This window comes from Uloborus diversus, chromosome 6, assembly GCF_026930045.1.
Source record: "Uloborus diversus isolate 005 chromosome 6, Udiv.v.3.1, whole genome shotgun sequence".
NCBI lineage: Eukaryota > Metazoa > Arthropoda > Arachnida > Araneae > Uloboridae > Uloborus > Uloborus diversus.
This window is the reverse complement of record NC_072736.1, coordinates 132,288,082-132,308,560: the sequence shown is the minus strand read 5'-3', so window position 1 is coordinate 132,308,560 and position 20,479 is coordinate 132,288,082.

Sequence of the window (20,479 nt, the reverse complement as noted above, 5' to 3'; positions counted from 1 at the left end):
GTAGCAAGAAACATCTTTGCGGGTGGGGCAAAGGAAATTTCTGGTTACATGATTGGTAGATACTAGTGATGGGCATAATCAAGTTCTCATTATAGAATCACTCGATTATAAGAGATCTTTCGATTCAAGATCATTCGAGAACTCGATTATCAGACCTAGAGTTCTCGATTATCACAACTCGAGTTCTTTACATCCCGAGATCTCGATTCAAAATCGCTCGATTTCTTGATTTCGAAACACATAGATTGCAATCGCTCGAGATCTCGTTTTCAAAAGATCTCGATTACCAAACGCTCAAGTTCTCGGTTTCGAAAAATCTCAATTGCAAATCCCGAGATCTCGATTATGCCCATTACTAGTAGATACAATTGATCGTCTTCAATTTGATCGAATTCTGTTGGAGTTGAATGATCCCGTACCTCCGACTACTTCTATTGCACCATAAACTTATGAACATTTTGCCCATAAAAACAGATTGGAAACATTTATCGAAGCAGCAGCAACGATGATTGTTGCAGGCCATACAATGGCCTGCAACAATCATCGTTGAACGGTTAATGAACATTTTTTAACGCAATTAACCCAAAACACTACGGTGAAAAATCAGCTGTTCGGAAAAATATGTAACAATTTTACTAACAGAACAAACCTTGGCAACACCTCCAAGTTTAACAATCAATGGGACTGCAACAAGCAGGAAGAAAAATGCTTCTTGGAATCTAAGCTTGTTGTGTAAGAAATGAATGGAAATATAAGAAAATAAACAACTCAAAAACGCAGACTGCTTTCAGCAGGACCTTGAACTAGATCTGTCAGCGTGATCTAATTGCTTTCTGAGAACCGACACACGCTTTCGGATATCGGAAATCCTATTTCAAAGGTAAAGTATGACAGAATTTTAACGTCTGGTGAATCACAGGAAGAAAAAAAAAATCTTATTTTTTTTTTTTTTTTGAAAAACAAAAAAGAAGAAACACTCACACTTTTTCAAAAATGAGAATTACTAAATTTCAACTTTCATATTCATGATTTTTTTTTATCAACTCTTTTTTTTTTTTCTTTTTCGTAAAACCAATGGTTCCTAACCTGGAGGCGATCGCCCGTAAAGGAGCGATTTGGCTCGTCAAGGGTGAGATAAATTGTTCAGGGGCGATAGGAGGGCGATGATTGCTCAAAAGATAAAAAATTAATAATAAGCCAGTGAATATCGAAATTGAAAACGAAACATCCTTTGGATGAATCAATTAACCACGTTATGATGCACAAAAATTGCAAATTACTGCAGACACGTGTTTCATCGACACAAGGAACACCTTTTTCAATGCAAAGAAGTGTGAGCTTTTGGATGAAAAGTCATCCCGAAGAAAGCAACCATTTATGTTTTCAAAAGGTTGTTGAACAACTGCTGTATTGTACGTTGAGTGCATACTAAGGGCGCCTATATGGGGCCAGGGTTGGCAGGTTTCTGCCAAGGCGGTAAAAACCACTGGTAGAAACCGGTTAAAACCGGCATGGCAAAAACCCCTTTCTGCCACATTTATGGCAGAAACTGGCAGAAACTCAAAAAATGACATAAATGGAATTCCTGACATACAATAGAAAATGTATAAGAAAAATAATCAAATATTAACCCAAATACAATTTATTTACAACACTATCACCATTCAAAATCAAATTTTACATTGTTTTCACACTGCAGCAGCCTGTAACAAAATAAAAGTTTTGACGCTGTTTCTAAACCTAAACAATTTCTCAATTTGTTGTGCACAAGGGAGAAATTTGAGAAGATTCTTTCAATCCCAGCAGAACTAGCTGTCATTATCCTCAAATAACAAGCAAGATTCACAAAACTTTCATCTATAGCACATTTTTACAAACTGGACCACCATTTGGTAGCTGGAGTAGTTGTTACAACTAGATTGGAAAAATAGGTTTCGGGAAAAGGGGCTGATTTGTTTTGTAAAGCTATGGTATAAGGTACATAATCAGAGTTAATATTTGTGAGTAAAGTTCGGGCACTTTCTTCTTGATTACATGATAAATTTACTCCTAAATACTTTGGATGGAGCATATAGGCGAGTAAATGATTATCAGTAACGGCTTGATTAAGCTCTTTGAGAATAGCTTTATTCAGTTATATTAAGTGTAAAATGACAAGTTCCTGAATTTCAGAGTTTATTGAAATAAAACAAACCTGTATTTATTTAAATATTTGATATATTACATTTTATATTAAATGCAAACAAAATAATTATGAACAACAAACTGAAAAATTTGTTACTTACAGCATTACAAGGCTAAAACTTCTAACACATAGCAATTTCAACTATGATAAATTTTACTTTGCTTTGGAAATGTCAGTCTTGTTATTTAACATATTTTTAAACTAATTATTAAATAACTATTATATTAAGTTTTTGCAATGACGAAATGAAGTTATATTTTTTATTTTACTTACCTAATTGCCTGTCATTAAGTAATTACTAAAGCTATTTAAAACGTTTTCTAGTTTTTGCCAGTTTCTACCAGTTTCTGCCGGTTTTTACCGGTTATAACCAGTTTCTGCCACTGGCAGGGCAAAAACCAGTTTCTGCCGGCAAAAAGCCAACCCTGTATGGGGCCCTTATTAATCATCTAATTTCAAGGCCCCCCCCCCCTTGAAATTAGAACTTCCTTGATTTTAATATCTTTTTCTTTGCAAAACATTTCTTCTCCACCAATTAATGAATCAAGTTATTAAAAATGTCAAATTTTAAGAACTCTAATCTGTACTGAAATCGGTTTCTCTGAGGAAAATATCCTGCTAAACCATGGGGAAAATATCTGAGCTCCCCCTTAAAATTTTTCATATGGGCGCCCTTGGTGCATACATATTGCTTAAAATCTTTATTTGATTAAACTTCATTCTAATTCCCAGAACGGCATTGTCTTGGATATTTTCGAAAATCCGAACATTTTGAACACGCAAACGACCTATGGTCTAAATAATTTCGGATTTTTGACACTAAAGGATCAAAGGCGTGAAATAGTATGTTGGTGATTTTCCTAAATACTGGCAAAAAATATTTCAGCTCATCATTTGAACACTGATATATTTCGGGACGTTAGATGCCACACACAAATACATAATACGCATACCACATATTAAAATATTCAACAGAAGCGAAATACAGTGAAACCCTAATTTTACGTTTCTCAATAGATCGGGTCTAAAAAACGTAATTATACGGGAAGTACATAGCAGCAAAACTGATGATGGGATCTGATGAAAAAACATAAAATGCGGGAAACACGCTGATTCGGGAGATGTAAAATCGGGGTTCCGCAGTATTAAACTTGATAGTGTAGCCTCCTTTACCGAAACATGCATCATTATCAGTGGGGCAGCGAAGGCGAGGGGGGGGGGGAGTGAATACGATCCCCCAGAGCCGTTGGTTTCAATATAAATGCGAAGTCTAATGCAGCAATTGACGCATATGAAAGAGCTGTTTTCATTTTAAAAAACTTCAGAAGTTATTTTTGATTTAAAACAAAACCCACCTAGAAGGTATTTTTGATTTTTAAAAAAACCCTCCAGAAGGTATTTTTGATCAAAAAAACCCTTCAGAAGGTATTTTTGATCAAAACCCCGCTCCAGAAGATATATCTGGCTGCGTTAGTGATCATTATAATAATATACAGATCCGAAGGCAAATAACTCTTCACCCACACAAGAACATTTTAACCGTATCAGCTACTTTCAGAGACACGGATCCAAGCGATACTACACAGTAAACCATTTACGAGGACGCCTTGACAACTTACGAGTTTACGACCGCGAAAAGCCTCCATTGTACGGAAGCTTGCCCTCCGTAAAACAAAAGAAGTCACTTATTCGAAAGAAGAACCCCAGAACCATAATCAAGTCAGATTACATTCTATGCGGCCGTTCTCATTTTCATTTAAATCGTCGTTCGTGGATATATGCGCCCATTACGTGCTTATATCCACCGCTGAAGCTTGCACACACGCAATCGGAAATGGTTCTCAGCCAGAAGAAATTGATTCTTTTCGTGACCGCCGACCTGGAACAATAGTGACAGGTTCTCGGTAACGGATGGAATGCTCTCGGATCCTTCCACCCTCTGTTTTGTTTGTTCTTTGTCGTGCTCCTTTATTCGGGACGGAATTTAAGGGTAATGGACGACATCAATCCACGCTTTTCATAGCAACAATGTGTCTATAAGTAGATGTGTATTCCCAGCTTCATGACGGAAGCGTTCGAAATTGTAACAGTTCAAATGCCAATTACGAACGCACTGCGGAAATGCGTTTGCACACGAAAATCAAAAACTCTTACATCCTTATGTATGATTTTGCATCATTATTGAGCGAACTGGGAGACGAGGTACAGTAGGGCAATCAGAATGCTTTTCTATCGTATGAGCTTAAATCTAAGGCTGAAATAGTGGAGGGAGATCAGTGGTGTAGCCACAAATTTTGTCATGGAGAGGATTCTCATGTTTTCTCACACATGTACAAATATACACATAGAGATAGATGGTGAAATAGAGAGGAATAGACAAATGTAGATAGATAGATGGAGAGATAGATTTGATGCATAGAAATGTATAGATAGATAGCTACATATATGGGCAGAGTGGTCGACACAAATCTTTTTTTTTTTTTTTTGGAAAATGAAGTTTTTGATTAGGGTTGTCGTTGTACTGTGCTAATATTTCTTCGTGGCTGGGGGGAGAAAATACCTAATGCTTCGCTACGCCACTGAGGGATAATCCCTCCCAGATTTGTGTTTGGAGGGGATCAATTTTTCGGGAGGGAGAGAATGCAGCAACATTACTCAACTATTTTAATCTTTCATTCATTCTGACAATTACAATGCAAAAGCTAGAGTTCAAAGCCACGTTTTTTCTCAGAATTTTATCTTCTTTTAAATTGCTCCCTTTTATTTCATTAAAGTTGCACAAATATTTCAAAGTATATAAGCACTTTTAAACTGAATCCATTCATATTGTAGTATAAACCATCTTTAGCATTCATAACATACACATAACATGTTCATAACATAACAAAATATTAAAAAATATTCATTCACAGTTTAGAGACAATAGTGAATACTTTGAACTATAGAAAATTATAATTCATTCCGATTGAGGCTAAGGATGGTAAAAGATTGATTTTCTGTGTTATTTCACAGCTGCTGTGAACGGAATTGAAAAAGTTCCTTTTACGAGAATAAGTCTTTCGATTGTGGATATATACACAATAGATCGTTCATAAAAATATCTACATGCACATTAGACCCGAAAAATGACAATGTATTTAATTTTTTCCCCTTTTACATCGATAAATTCACACATTTACTTAAAATAAAATAAAAAATAATTGAAAAGATCTCCCAAATTTTTATGGAAAATGTTTAGAATCTTACGACCGACAATTTTCAAGGAAGGGATATGAGAAATTTAGACTGGAATCTCACCATCCAGCCCTGAATTTCAACTCCCGCTGTACCATATACTACATAGAAGTACTGTGTAGTAAAACTGAAGGTCATAGGTTCTTCAGGGGGTTGACCCCTGCAGACGCATTAAAAGACCCATCTGATTGCACCTATGGCGAAGAATCAGAGATGGACCAGGTCACCTTGAGTAATTTATTAGGAAAACTACATGAGATTGACTTTTATGGTGGAATCCCCGTGGCAGTAGAACCCGCAGTCAAGAGAGATGCGAGAAAAATGAAAGAATTTCAGAAGCCATCTACAAACAAAATCAGTGGACCGTACAATTCATCTTTTGAGTAGCAATTTATTCAGGAATTGTTTGACGTGTCAATGGTTGATGTTAATGAAAATAAAAATGACACATATTCCATTCGTAAATGGAATCTAGAGACGTACCGAGTACTCAGTAACTACTCGGTACTCGGTACTCGGCCAAATTTTGATCAGATACACGTGCAATACCGAGTAGTTGCAAAAAATTGAATATTGTCCAAGACAGATATTAAAATTTATAAAAAAGCGCAAGCATATATAATTTTTTGCAATCATTTACAAGTCAAATTTAAATTTTGAGAATAAGGAAGTTTGTAATGCTTCAATGGAATAATTCTTTATTTTAATGTCCCCAAAGTTAATAAAACTTATTTATTAAAAATTGTGCAAAAGAAGTAAGTATAGAAAATATGGAATTTTTATATTAAAAATGGATTTTTGCTACAAACAAAAATTAGTTATAAGAAATATAAAGATACCTTGGCTTAAAAAATTAAAGGAAATAAAACAAAGTTAAAAGCACAGTGCAGACACGTGTTTTGGCATTACAAAGAATTCCTTTTTCAATGCACAAAATGTGAGCTCGTGGATTTAAAAACATCCTGACAAAAAGTAGGATTCTTTTGTCGAATGTCTTTACATTCTTCAGCTCCCATTTTATGCACTGAAAAAGACGTTCCTTGTAACGCAGAAACACGTGTCTGCAGTGTTCCTGCACATTTGTTTTATTTGCTTTTAAAAATTATTTATGTTTGGCGGACTAGAACTATAATAGATTAGTATAATTTGGTTTAATTCCAACTTGGTTAATCATACCATTTATTTATTTACTTCTAATTTTAAAAATAACTTTTTTTGTGAAATTTTTGACATAAACAAATTTTTTTAAATAATGCGTAATTAAATTTCAGCAGGAATTTAGTTTTAAAAACTATTATATGGACAAGAAGGTCTCTCTATACAACTATTCCAATAAGTCCAAAATTCATCACATGTGTGTCGGTGATTCTTCTTAAAACATAATTGGTACTTGGTAACTCGGCCTAGTAAAAGGCTGAGTACTCGGTAACTCGGCCTAAGTGCTACTCGGTAGGTTTCTAATGGAATCCAACCCACGGTTATTGCAAAATATTCGTATTTGTAACACCCTCTTTTCTCGTTTAAAAAAATAAGAAGAAAGGATATCATTTATTTATGCTACAATACCGATATCAGTATTATTAAAACAAAACAAAAAAGAAAAAAAAATTAATTTGAATTTTGTCATCTTGAATTCAAATTATGTTTTTCGCAATCACGAGTGTGTATGTATATGTAAGCGTGTGTGTTTGTGTGTGGGGGGTATGTGTGTGTGTAGGCATGTGTGTTTGTGTCTGTGTGGAGGCATGAGCGTGTGGGAAGTTGTGTGTAGGTGTGTGTGTATGTGTTTGTGTATGTGTGTAGGTGTATGTATGTGTGTGTAGGTGTATATATGTATATGCATGTAGGTGCGTGTATGTATGCGTGTAAGTGTAGGATATTGACGAAACCTGGAGACGGTTTTCGCTAGAGGTGCAGCATCGTGAGGACCAGGTCAACGGTAATGCTGCGGAGGGTGCTGGTGGGAAAAATCAAAGGAACGCCAAAAACAGCCAAATCAAAGCAATAAGCAATCGTGATTGCTCAAAAGCGCATATTTTCTTACCCAATAAGCAATTACAGTTAAGTCTTTTTCAGGGTAAATCAATACAATAAAATCAGTGGCGCGCACAGGGGGGGGGGGGACACTTGTTGGTCCGGGCTCGAGCCTGAAGGGGACCCGAGGGTTTCAACTAGAGGGGTGAAATCTATGTAGGACGTAAGAGTAAACAGCAGGGTTCGAAAATATCATGATATTTTCGAAAATATCGAAAGTAAATCCGATATTTTCAAATAGCACAAACTAAAGTCTTCAAAATAGTAAATGCATCCTCAAACCACTCTTTATTTTCTTATTAATTACTATGTGTAGACTTAAAATTAATGTTTCTTTCATTATTTTTAAGTCAATATCTAATATTTCATTTTACATTTCTATCAATTTTAATGGAGTTAATTTAGCATTAGCTGTTTTACTCATTTTTCTTCTGCTAGCTACTTTTACAGTAATATGATTCAGAAATAAATAATATGCATTAGTCGGTGCACAGTCATAAGACTTTTTTTTTTTCTGAGCAATGTTTAAAATTTAACTAGGCACTTTTAATATGAACTAAAATTGTTACATTACTAATAACTTTATGAGTATAAAATACTAGAAAAAATGGAATATTATATTACTTTGTTATATTAGATGTATTATATTTATACATCATAAAAATATAGAACATAACTTTTTGGGTTTTTTTATAATAAATTTTTATAAAAAATAATTTAACTACGATTAATATACTTTTTATTTAAAATACCATAGTCGAAAAAATAAATCTCGAAAATATCAAAATATCATATTTTCAAAATAAATATCGGATATATATCGTGATATATATCGACTGATATATATCTTCAAACCCTGGTAAACAGTAAAAAGATGGGCCTCAAAATTTCTGTGCACACCCTTGAATAAAATATCCGTTCAGACCCATTTTAATTGCCACTAAACAGCTTGAATTGCATTTCAATGAAATTTTCGTTATAATGAACACAATTTTTAAGCCCTCCTAGAAGTTCATTGTAACGGTTATGACATTTTTACTCGTTGAAAGTACAGTAATTAAAAAAAATAAAAATAAAAAAAATAAAAAAAATGAAACAAACTTGCCAGTAAAGCTTTGAAAAAATGATTAAGGGGTACACATTTTTTTCCCTCATAGTGTCAAGAACATAACTTTCAAAACTAAATTTTTCTATTTCAATAACCCTGGAGAACTCGCGCGGGGTCCTGAGTAACCCCAGTGTAAACCTTTCTATTTTCGATTGTGCAATTCAACTGATATGAACCTGCACTTCAGTAGCTTAATTTCTAAATGTTTTCATTTAAAAGCACCCGCCCGTAGCTGATGTTTTTCATCTGTTGAGAGACCGCATTTATTTTTGGATGGCCATTGGTGACTGGAGGCCAAATCCAACTGGGTGCCAAGTTCAAAAAAACAAATTCTCTAGTATGAAAGGTGAACAATTTATTTCTAAGGTCCACCCCAATTATCTCTGAGATAAATGTATGTGAACTTTAATATGGAGATGCATTAAATGTCTGTTCAGTAGGTTTTTCTTTACTTCGTTCTTAGAATTTGCTGCAGTAGTCAATTTTAAGTCCCTTAAATTGGTATTTTTATGTAAAAATCTATTTTACTAATATCTATTTTACTAATTGACAATAAACTTTTATTAAAACATAAACATCTAAATTGGATTAAGCAAAAATTAATAGATGGAATCATACAGACAGGGGCGAATACAGACTTCCATTTTATTGGGTTCAGGCTAAAAAATGCCCCCCCCCCCTCGGTGAGCCTACGGTTTTAGGCACGAAAATTTTCCTAAAATGCTTGGGCGTTAATAAAGAGCTCGAAATCAGTCAGGAACAGGGTTCCTTTTCGGCATAAACGTTGCAAATGAATTTCATAAGCAATGAATTGAGAAATTTCAAAAATTTACTTTCAAAAATAGTTAATGAATTGAAAAGGCAAATGAAATCGTTTACATTTTATTCATACAGTGTTTGAACAGAATGTGGACAGATACTATTGTCGACGGGGGTCATGACCTCCATAACTCTCCCCTTGTATCCGCCACCGCATGCAGGTACCACCTTTTGTGTGCTGTTTCGCACGCGAGTTCTACCGGGTTAAAGATCCCGACGCAAAAAATTCCGACTTCGGTGGTGGAAAAATTTAAGGTTTTCCCTAATTTTCGTCAACATTTAAAATTTCTTCCCCTCCTTAAACAGGGGAGTCCACCTAGGGAAGGTCATGGCGCAGACTGCCATTGAAATTTTTAGGGAGGTTGTTTTGAAGGGTGTTTTTTCTCATTTTGGGGGTGGGAGGTCCTTGCTTTTTGGGGGGGGGGATCTTCGCGATATTGAGGGGAGAGGGGAGCGCCCTTGTCCCTAGGGGGGCACTCCTGCCTTAAGTATATCAAAAGATAAGTTGAAAGACAGGGGGAAGGAAATTTCTTGTCAGCGAAAAGTAGAGGACACCAGTTTTAAAGACCAAAATAATGTTATTTCAAAGAAGAAACAAAAAATCCCCAAAAGAACAAATCCATTTTCCAACAACAAGCTATTTTTCAATCAACACCACCCCGCCGAAAGATTCTTTCTTACTTGTTTCAAGTGCGGAAATTTAAATGTTGAAACAAGTGCCATATTCTTCGTGACAGGAAGTGGCGTCACAGTTGGTGAAATTTCGCGAGCCCTCGCACACGGAGAGGCACCTGTCGCGGTTCCACGTCATCCTGCACCGTCTCCTTCACCCCAACAGGAAAACGAGGAGGGAAGAAAAAAGTTTCTTCACATGAGAAAAGGGCACGCCCCTTTAATGTGGGCTCCCTTTCCTGTCGAGAAATAAAATAAATCGGGCATTTTTTTTTGTTTATTTTTTTTTCGCAGTCAAACGATGCGCTTTAATGGTTCTATTTCAGGCAAACTTACTGCGGAGGTGGAGGAGAGGGGATTAATCTTCTAACAGTACCTTCATACAGAAGTCGCGTTTTTTCTGCAGTGTTTTTTCTATAAATTTTTTACAGGAAAATATTTTTAACTAATTAGTAGAAGTTACTTGAATGAACCTTCACGGAGAAAAGTTTACTTGACAAAATTTCAGAAACGTACAAGTTTCACTTATTTATTTCGAGTGTTGTAAACAAATATAAAAGTTAACGAAAAGTACAATAATTTGATTGATTCTGAAGCAAAAAATTTCTCCTGCGTTGACGTTTTGGGAAAAAATATTAAATGAAATTACCTTACCCCCCAGATATTTATTTATTTTCAGTGCTAATAACAAGGACAGAACAATATAATTCCACCCTCTGATTTTTGAAAATTAATTTAACTGAAAAGGAACATGAATGCAGATGGATTTTAAAAATAATAAACGGACATGTATACCGTCAGGAGTGATTGTGTTCCGGTATTTTACCGGATTTCCGGTATTTTCGTCTTGAATTCCGGTATTTTCATCTTCGAAAACACCGGAGCTTCTATATTTTCAGAAAAACCCACTTTTGTAAAATGTAGGGCAACGCTTAATTAAACTTTCTTTATTTTATATTCCGGTTTATGATCTTTATCTGCCTGTGTTCTGTTGTTATTGAACTAATTCTAATTATACTTTATCGTTATTAATATGCTCCTCGTAAATATAAATTAGTTTGTTCAATTAAATTTTACTAGTTAACTCTTACTTTTCATTTCGCTACTTTTTTTGTTTAATAATTTATTCATTAGCACTTTGCATGCCCTCACTTAAAATATGAGATATCTGGATAAATCTGAAGAGATATTGTCTCCATCGATGCAGGAAAGAACAAGTTTAATTGGGAATGGTTAAACAGAGTGGATTCCTATAATGAAAAGATGGAAATATGGTGTAAAAAAATGATAGGGCTGGATTTTGTTTTTGTGTTTCTTGCAACAAGCCCTTTACATATACTAATGATGGTGTGAAGGCAACATTCTTCTACAAATGCTCATAAAAGAAATCTAATACACCAGCATTTAAAAAATGCTGGTGTATTAGGCTTTAGTGTATTAGTAAATGAATTTTAATTGATGGTAAAGGATTCAAATAAAAAGGAGGAAAATAAAACATTCTTTGAAAAATTTTAAGAAATGAGAAAAATTAAAAGAATTTAACTCCCACCATGCACATGGACGTATTAAGCCCAATTAAAACTTTTGAGTTTTAGCCCCAACAAATAATTGTGTGTATAAATTATTTATATACATAAAATAAGTGTACGTACACGTAATGTGTATATATATGCCCATCAAAACACCTTTTCTTCTTGAAAAAAAAAGTTCAGGTATTTTTTCATGGAGTCACAATCACCCCTGACCGTATACCACAGATTAGAAACTACTATAATTCAACGCTGTTTCGATATCTTACACGGATACTGGTCAATAGTTATTGAGTAAATGAAATTGATTTTTGTTGAATCAGCAGTATTTTTTTTTACCAACTCAGTTGAAGTTGGTACTCAATAGAAGAGATCTCCGATAGATCTCTTCAGATCTCTTCGTAGAATTATGTTACAGCATAATAATTTACTACGACGAAACATTCAAACTTCTATCTTGTCGATGCTATGTACGTTAATCCAATGGCATCGCTACGGGAAGGCGGTCCGCCCCCTTTAGGGGGTTACACACAAAGTGGAATTGCAAGTTTTTGAAAAATAAAAAGGTAAAATGCATTTTTAAGACTACAAATTTGAAGAATTTCCGGGGAGGTCAACCATCGGTCCCCCACCCCACATCATGGAGTGAATATTATACTAAGATTATATTCATATTGTCTAAACTTAGAAGATCTAGCAGTGGTTTCTTCAGAAACCAAAACACTAAAACCAATTATTTTACCCTGTGTTTGAGATATGTTTGGAATAATTAAGGGGCCATATATGTGTCTAGAGCCAGATATATAAGAATCGTTTGTAGTTTTATTTTTCTTTTGTACATTAACCCACTTCAAATTTCATAATAACACAAATGTTTGGATGCTTCTGAAACTCGTATGAATTTCTCTTTTTACAAAAAATCAATCTTTTTTTTTTTTTTTTTTTTTTTTTGCGTTTGTATGTGTATGGGGGGGGGCACCAAAATTTATCTCCCCGGGTATCCTCCATGCTAGGTATGCCACTGGTTAATCATTATGGGATATTCCATTTACCAGAAGAATATTTAAAGCAACTAATGATCAACAACAGGTCTAATTGAAAAGCAGCTGAAGCGTTGTTTATTAGAAACAAAGCAATAAAAGGTACGTTTAGAAAAACTTTTCTCCTTCCGAAGTTTGCACACATCAATTATTAGTTCTATTCTCGATACAATTCCATGTCAACTTCACAAAAGAAACCCCATTCATATTGTCAAATAATGAACTTTAGTGTAAAGCCATTCTTAAACACATTAAGTGGGTCAAGTTACTTGTCTTCGGGGGGAACATTCTTCAATGTGTTCAGAATATCAGAATAGAGCCTAAGTTGCATAGAATAAATATGATGGGAAAAATTGAAAAAGTCTTGTAAACGTCGCATTTTCATGAAACATTGAATGTGAAACAGTCTTTAAAAACTTTTCTCGGAGGCAATCTAAAAATAAGGTAACACGCCAGTAGTGGCTAGTGCTTCAGTAGTGGCCACTTCAAGGTTTAAAATGCACTAGTAGTGGCCACAGTGAAGTATATTTTTAAAATGTGGGTCTACAATATTAATTAATTACCTCTCTTAAAACTCAATGTGAACGTAGTATAGCCCTACTCGTCCTTGATTGTTTCATTTTTTCTAAAAATGAGAGAATTTCAATTTGTTCAATTTTTTATCCATTTTTTCCCATGCCTCAAATTTGATCCATTAGTGGCCACTCCAAAACCTGAAAATTTCAGTAGTGGCCATTTGACATTATCCCCCCATCCGATGAATTTACATTACTTACTTTAAATTCAAATAACTGATGAACAAAATCGATTCAATATGATAGTTACATTAAGTACCAACATATTAATCACATTAGATTATTATTGTTCATTTCTTTCTTCAAAGTGGTCACTACTGGGTGTGTTTATCTTACATATTCCTTATTCACACTGTTCGGACACATAAGATCACAAGTATAGGTCTGATGAATCGATACATGATGAGTGGACGTTATTGCGTCACATATGGCACACATATGTCACTCCAACTAATCACGGGGAAACAAAATGTGACAGAAATAAATGGGGAGCATTTCGGTTTACTAGAACTATGCACTTTTTTTTTTTTTTTGCACCAATTCATTTGATGGCCTTTGCCCTTCTCACTCGAAAAAATATTTTAATGTATCGTTTGATTTTTCAAAAAAAATTGTTTATCTTCACTTCCCTTGAAATAGCCATTCGTGAACTTACAGAAAACATGGATAAACTTGTATCAGGGAAGCAATTACAATAGATAAAACATGTAATTAGTTTCCTTTCTGAAATACCTCTGACCAAATTAACATTTCTAGTTAAATACTAAAGTTTAAGATTGATTGGCCCTCTGGTACCCGAAGTCCTAAAGATTGTATCACACTGCTGTAAATAATTATAATAATTAATAATAATAACAAATCACGTTAATATTAATAACCTCGTGAACCAGAACGTCCAGGGAGGAAAAAAGCAAAAATAGTAAAACATGACTTTTGAACAAATGAAGAAAGTGATAGACAAAGCGTCAAAAGTATCTGGCAGCTATCAAACACAAAACAAAGGCTAATCATCAAGGAAGTGAAACACAACAAAAGAAATATGTGTGGGCATGCACAGCAGATGAATCACTCCACTCCACTGAGCAGAAAGGCACAATAAAGTATCGGAAGCAGCGGGATAGAATGCAAGACTGAATATTTTTATGGCTTAACCTTTTGTTAAGCATTGATTATGCGAAAGATCTCGCACACAGACTTCTTGCTTGCACTCCATAATTAGAAATGTCATAATACATTCCTTAGAAATAGCAATTCCTGTATCAATTTGAATAAATGAAGCAAGTCATTCCAAGCAACGATTAGCATGTCAGATTGGTGAAGTAGTCAAGAAAACCAAAGTAGTTGGTATGGAAATGAATACACAGAACGTTTCAACCGAGCAGTGGTGACCCTATGGGAAGTCACTGTGACCTCCCCAATAATTTCTAATTGGGCAAATTTTGCCTGATGATTTTTCAAATTTGAAGACGGATTTGCAATATTGGACTTCTTTTGAAATGTACGAATTTCTCTTTTCATTAGATATACTTAAATGTGTACATATCCGTATTTTATGAGTCGGCAAAATTTGGAGTTCCATTTGGCAAATTGAGAATCTTCGCTCTTCCAAAAATTTACGTTCGGAGAGAGCCCCTGCGACCGAGTTTCAAACACTGAACTATCTTCATAACTGAAACCGAAACTAAAATCGGTGCTTTGAGCACTACCATAACTTTTTTAAAACAACTCCAGAACTAATCCTTTGTAGTTCTTTTCTTTCTCTGTGTTCTTCGCTAAAGACGTGAGTACGGTTTTGGAACCGAGGGTATCACTGTATCATGGGGTCTAAGGTTTCAACTATACACAGGTTGTGGGAGAGACCCCCCCCCCCACACACACACACACAGAGTATTTTGTAGAAAAGCATCGGTGACACGGTATTAGTAAATCTAAAAACGCCAAAATCATTCCAGCTTCGAACGGGTACCATAATACCTTTAGTACCGAGCCGTTCCTGGTGGTAAGCATGTCAATGTCAATGCTCTTTCTAGTGACATCATATCAACCTGTGAACTCTAGTGGCTGGAAGGCACGTCCACCCACGGAAAAATCGCATATACGTACTTGTCAGTCAGGTTAATTTGTACGTTAATTTGGGTTTTCCTAAAACTAAGTCCCTAGGTGGTCTTGATTTTAGTAAATGTGCATTGAAGTGGTTGCGAAAAGAAAGGTGATATTTCCTCCCGTCTGATAACGTTTTTCATACAATAACTTTCATTTCATCAAATTTAAACATTTATGGTAAGACACATAAAATACAAATGGTAGGTAACAAAATGTAATTTTATCGGCGTGGGGAAAAAAGGAAATGCCGTTTTATCGCATTAAAATAATGTAGGTAAAAACCTACGAATGTAACGTCCTCAAAATGCTCCTATTTACGGGTTTCTCCTCTATACATAAACATACGATCAAAATCTATAATGCACTCATGGATACATGAGTGCATTTACAAATCGAAATTTAACAAACTCATGTATGTTTTTCTTTACGTTACCGAATGGGAATAACGTACAGTAAAACTCAGGAAAATCTTTACACAAAACAGATAGAGCAAATATTCGGGACTGATTTTTTTTTCAGTGGCAACAATAAAATTTACGAGTTCTGCTGTTCCCTCATCGATAAAAATCCTGAGCAAAATGAGCAAAAAAAAAAAATTAACTTTTTTTTGTTTTAAGTATGCATGAAAATGTAGCGTGAGTTTTAAAAGTAAAATAAATAGATTAAATCAATCAAAGCAAGGTTAGCAGACATTAATTAGATGATCTAAGCAGAATAAGAGCTTTATGTTTATTTTATTTACACGTACGTACAGAATCATATGCAGAAATTTTCATGTTTTTCTTCATTACTCAAAACTAACGCCAGCACTTATTAGTATGCTTGAAGGTTCATTAAACATTAACTGCTAAATTAACTGAAGGCAAACTTCAAAACTTATTGATGTATTGATGCCGAATTTTCCACTTATATTATATATATATATATATATATATATATATATATATATATATATATATATATATATATATATATATATATATATATATATATATATATATATATATAAATTTATATATATATTGGGAGAAATAGGAGATATAACCTTAACAGGCTTAAATCTGTTTTTTAAAAAAATAACTTTTGCAACTAGCAAACTCGGACTGAGCATTGAAAAAGGTTAGGACTTTTGGTCCATTAACCTATAGTTGGGACAAACCAAACCTGGCAGCGTTGTGAAAACTACGCAGATCCTAATCACAGCATTATGACGGTGCAGGTTAGGTTTGCTCCAACTACTACAGTCAAATAGTACAACATGTTTATGAAGTAGAAACCCCTTTGTTTAACTCCCTTTCAATTTTCTCAATTAATCACATGAGACAATTTAGTTTGAACCTGAATATTGCTTCAGGCATTAAGAAAATGCAAAATTATCAGTTCTAGAAAAATTGAGGCATTTTTTAAACGTTATTACTGGCATACTAATGATGTCGTCAAAAAAATCCAGCTAATGAACCTGGACCTGTTGGAAACGACCTGTGTAACCTCCAGACAAGCATAACTTGTTTTAAGAATAACAAGCCGCAATTAAACACCGCTGGAAACGGAACCCATTGCAATTCAAAGAGCGCAAGTAAATATAACATTTTACAATTTATTACGAAACGTGGAATAAGATGGCAGTTTTCACAAATCAGCAGCATTACAATTCGTAATGAGTAATGAAACACTCCTTTTTTAGACGTTTAAAAATAAAATATTAACGGCCGCCACTCGCCCTGCGAAACTAAATTAAAAAAAGTAGCGACTTCAAATATTAGTATCACTCGCCACTCGGTCGCCACTTTCTCTACCCTCACTGCGCTATCAATTAGCGTTATTATTATTCCTCATTTAAACTGATATATTTTATTAATTTAGAAGCGATTTAAAGCTTTTTTTGTTTGTTTGTTTACAAAAAAAGTGGCAAATAGAAAAAAAAAAAGAGTGGCGACTAATAAATTTGTTTCTACTCGTCATTGGCTACCAGAAAAATATCCCAATCTTGGACAACTTATTTTTTATAATTATAAAGCTCAGCCGTATCACAAGGGCAGGCCGTATCACAATAAAAATTCAGAATCACAGCAAGTTTATTTTATTTTATTTTATTTTTTATTTATTTATTTTTTATTTATTTATTTATTTATTTTTTGCTATAAGCGCACAAGAATTTCTACGAAAAAGTATGCAAGTAACAAAATTAATAAAATAATTATTCATCCATTTGACATGAAATGTCAGTATATCTACACAATAACTTTCAATACTTTTGGTTGGAGCAACATAGAATTCCATTAAGAGGGGGGAAAAGTCCTTTTTTTTTTCGTAAGAGCCATATTTTTGTATAAATACATTTTTTCAGCTCATTTATTTGTATAGAAAATCAAAATGAGGTTTCCTTCAGTCAAAAGTAGTAATTTAAGTCACTGAAATTGATAGAATAAGCAAAGAAAATACAGTAAAACCTGAAAGGGGAGTAGTGATTTTTTTTTTTTTTTGTCATTTCTTTTTTGTCACCATGTATTCATTTTTTGACTAATTGACACTTACTCTTTTCGTTCAACTCACTTTTATTGTTTAACATTACTTTGAAACAATAATTTAAAATGTTATTCAAATATTTTAGAGGTTATTTTCTCAGAATGACGTATAATGTCTCATGTAAATTTAAAATTTCAGTAAATGGATTTAAAAAAAATTGTTTATAAAAAGTTATTTTATATTAATAGTTCCTAAAAATTCATAGCTAATCAAAAATAACAAATTGATCCTTTTTTTCTCATATATATTTAATACATTTATAACCATGATGATCTACTTTTCAACTAAATAACTCCTTATTGAAGTTTGGCGCATTTATTAGACACTAGTTTTGGAAATTCCATATGTGTCAGCTAATTTTTTCTGGATTTCTCCCTTTTCAATTAATTTTAATATTTCATACTTTTTATCAATCTCAAGTTCAACTAACTTTCTTTTTGAAGCCATTTTATGTAAAACTATAACACAAAGAGCAACAAGTTGGACTCTCATAGTTCTAAAAGGCAGTTGAAAATGAAAATATCCTATTTCTTAATCCCTTGCACCAGAAATACTGCAATGCAAGTAACTTTTACTCTAGCACAATTCCAGTGTTGCCACAAAAGATTGCAACTGGAAAAAAATACTTAGTACTGACACATGTTTTCATTGAACAGAGAGTATCTCAAATAGAAAAGAAAAAAAAAAAAAAAAAAACAAGTTTGGAGAATAAAAGGGTTCTTAGTAGTTTTCCAATGTGGTTAAACTAAACCAATGTGGTTAAACTGTGGTTAAACTAGAAGGAGGTTTAGTTATGCTGCTGTTTTATTTAGTTGGTAAAATGCTGGTCTGGCATCAAAAATATTCATGGAAAGCTATAAAAAATAATAAAAAAAAAATAATTTGCTAAATTAAGTTTTAAAAAATAAACCAAGTGGTCAACTTACAAAGGGTTTTATACAATATTCCAAACCAAATTTGGGGTACTTTAGTGGTCAAGATCAGGGTTGGCTTTCTGCCGGCAGAAACTAGTTTTTGCCGTGCCAGTGGCAGAAACTGGTTATAACCGGTAAAAACCGGCAGAAACTGGCAAAAACTTATTAGTCTCTTTAATAACTAAAGTAATTATTAAATGATATTTGTTTAAGTTAACTAAAATATAAAACTTCATTTCATCATTTTAAAAAATAAAATCATATGCTAGTGCCCTTGATTTAGTTCAGAAAAGGAACTTTTCAATTGCAGATGCTCGAAAAATTTGGATTAATATAACAAAGGACGAGAAATAATGCGGCTTCTAAGGAAATAGGAGTGACATACAGAATTAAACAGGCATCACTGATTGTAATTTGCTTGCTTATATGCTTCATCTAAACTGCTTGTGATTGAAATTATTGTGCGCTTCAAGAAAGTGCCAGAATTTTACTTGCCGTAGATTTTGTCGTAATTATTAAATTAACGTAGATTTTGTCGCTATGTCACAGCTTTATAAAATAAATTGGCCCTACTTCTCAAAACTTATTTTTCCAGTCAAATTTTTAACATTACCCCAGTTACTACACGGTGGACCAGGTTAGAAAAATTTACAATAGATGAAAGTTTCACAAACATTGCTTGTTCCTTGATGCACTGACTACTAGCTCTTCTGTAGCAAGAATATTCTAAAACTTCTTGTTTGTGCACATTAAATTGAGAAACTGTTCAGATTTTAGAAAACACATTTTCTAAGAGGCAACTGCAGGGTTAAAACAATGTCACATTTAAGTTTTAACTGTGAAGATATTGTAATTAAAGTGTGCTTTGGGGTTAACAACTAATTATGTTTTTCCATGCATTTTCTATTGTATGTCAGTATTTTTTTTTTTTTTTTTTTTGTCATTTTGTGAGTTTTTGCCAGTTTCTGCCGCAAATGTGGCAGAAAGTGGTTTTTGCCCTGCCGGTTTTAACCAGTGGTTTTAACCGCCTCGGCAGAAACTTGCCAACCCTGGTCAAGATAGACAGGTGGTCAAGATAGAAAGGTGGTCAAGTTAGAGGTTTTCTTTCATTATACAAGATAGGACTAATTCCGTTCCTGACAAAAGCGGTCAACATAGACAGGTGGTCAACTTGACAGGTTTTACTGTAACATGGACTCAGAAAATTCTTTCATTTTCCCCAACAGTTATTTTTTAATTAATTTTTTTTTAAATGTCCGATTTTGCAAACAAGGTGTGGTCTTGATGACGTCAAAAATGATGCTCTTTGGCGCATTTTGTACCGAGTTTCCACGTTATGATAATCAAGAAGCGAATTAAAATTGTGCTCTACATTTGCTATCAAGCATATCGTTGCCAATACACGTGAGTAAAGATGCAAATTAAAAATTTTTCTCTGTGAATGGCAACACAGAATGGCATTTCATCATTTGTGATGTCATCGGCAAGAAATGTAAATAATTAAAGCGCATCGATGTAAGTAATTTTTTTAAAAATATTAAATTTAAACAAAAAATATTTAAAAAATGGTTAGATATTTATGTTTTTAAGCATATTCTTTCAGAAAAAAAATACTTTTAAAATTTTGGAAACGACCCCATTGGACTTGACGATTTGTAATAACAAGCTCAAACGCTTAGCAATATTTTACCAACAAAAACTAAATATTCATTCGCAAAGATAGCATTCATACAAATATCA